We start from the raw sequence: 2,119 nt of genomic DNA on the forward strand, positions 1-2,119 counted from the left end.
TTGATATATACTTCCTACCTCTGCGGGGGCAGGATGATAGTGCACCCTTCTGTACAGAGGAAAATGCCTTGACAAAATCTGTATCCTTTTACTATTCATTTCTGACAGGTGAGGGACAGTGTCCAGGCCCTGAGTACAAGCCCCAGGACTGGATAAATAAATAAATAAATAAGTAAACTAGCTTCTATAAGAATGAAGCCCAGTGCTCAAAGATGTTCAATATTGAACAAAATTCAAAATGTCTAGCATTCAAACAAAGTATATTAGACATGCACAGAAGAAAATCCAGCCTACAGTCAGGAGAATAATTAAATCATTAGAAAGACATGCAGGAGTGACAGAGGGAAAAGTGTCCTTAAAGCACAATAATCTTAAAATATATGTTATGAATATCCTAAAGGACTTAAAGAAAAACAGGAACACAATGAAGAGATGAATGGTACACATAAAAAATAAATATTATGCTATGTGAATTATATCTCAGTTTAAAATAAAATAAATGAAAATTAGAAATGCTGATTTTTACCTGGATGCTCTTAACAGAGGATTAGGCACTGGGAAAAAATTAACTTAGGTAATTTGAAGATCTGGTGATAGAAACTGTCAAACTCAAGGGCAGAAAAAACAGGCTTCTTTTGGTGGTAGTACTAAGGTTGCCAGGCAAGTGCTCTACTACTTTAGACATGCCTCCATCCCTTCTACTTCAGTTATTTTTCAAGTAAGATCTTTTCATTTTTGCAAGATCACAGTCCTAACCACAATCTTTCCTTTCAGTGGCCTACTTGCCATCACAGGCATGTATCACCATAATCAACTCATTGATTGAAATAGAGTCTACTTTTTTCCCCAGGCTGTCCTCAAATTACAGTTCTCCTGATCTCTGTCTCTTGCAATCTCTTCCTGCTGGGATTGTAACACAAGCCTTGCACCTAGCCCAGAGAGTAAACGAACATATTCTCAGTTCGAGGGTATACATGTAATTCAATTTCCAAAAGGGGAAATCGACAGGAAGTATGTGTGTGTGTGTGTGTGTGTGTGTGTGTGTGTGTGTGTGTGTGTGTGTGTGTGTGTGTGTGTGTGTGTGTGTATAATTGGAGATAAGAGTTTCATGCACTTTCCTGCTTGGATTGGCTTTGAACTGCAATCCTCAGAACTTAGCCTCCTGAGTAGCTAGGGTTGCAGGTGTGAGTCACTGGCACTCTGTATGGACAGAAATAAAGACCCCCTAAATTTTCCAATTGGGCAAAAATGCAACAATTTATGCATCTAAAAACCTCAACAATGTCCATCAAGATGAAAAGAAAGAAAAGCACAGCAAGACTCAGCATAATCCTACTGATGAATACCAGTCACAAAGGAATCCAGACTTTTCCTATTCCAGGAAAACACCAAATGGCGGGTGATGCCAGTGCTCCTGGAGGCAAGACCAAAGATGAGGAATAGATCCTCCTCACCAAACTGAGCCGCCTGGTTAAGGACATGAAGATCAAGTCTTTGGAGGAGATCTATCTTTCCTCCCTGCCCATCAAGGAGTCTGAGATTATTGATTTCTTCCTGGGGCTTCACTCAAGATGCGGGGTTGAAGATTATGCCCGCCCAGAAGCAGACTCAAGCTGGCCAGCGCACCAGGTTCAAGGCATTTGTAGCCACTGGCGACTGCAACAGCCATGTTGGTCTGGGGGCTAACTGCTCCAAGGAGATGGCCACTGCCATCCGGGGGGGCATCATCTTGGCCAAGCTCTCCATCGTCCCTGTGCGGCGAGGTTACTGGGGGAACAGGATTGGCAGGCCTCACACTGTCCCGTGCAAGGTGACAGGCCGCTGTGGTTCTGTGCTCATGCGCCTCATTCCTGCCCCCAGAGGCTCTGGGATTGTGTCAGCTCCTGTCCCCAAGAAGCTGCTGCTGATGTTTGGAATCGATGACTGCCACACCTCAGCCAGGGGCTGTACTGCTACCTTGGGGGAACTTTGCCAAACCAACTTTGATGCCATCTCTAAGACCTACAGTTACCTAACCCCTGACTTCTGGAAAGAGACCGTATTCACCAAATCTCCTTATCAGGAATTCACTGCCCATCTTATGAAAACCCACACCAGAGTCTCCGTGCAGAGGACCTAG

The 2,119-nt window shown here is 43.9% G+C and overlaps 1 pseudogene; it reads left to right on the top strand.

Moving 5' to 3' along the window:
* The first annotated feature begins 1,281 nt into the window (after window positions 1-1,281).
* LOC138827716 (small ribosomal subunit protein uS5 pseudogene) lies at window positions 1,282-2,119 on the top strand (annotated as a pseudogene).

This window comes from Dipodomys merriami, unplaced genomic scaffold (assembly GCF_024711535.1).
Source record: "Dipodomys merriami isolate MVZ:Mamm:240054 unplaced genomic scaffold, mDipMer1.0.p SCAF_16, whole genome shotgun sequence".
Taxonomy (NCBI): Eukaryota; Metazoa; Chordata; class Mammalia; order Rodentia; family Heteromyidae; genus Dipodomys; species Dipodomys merriami.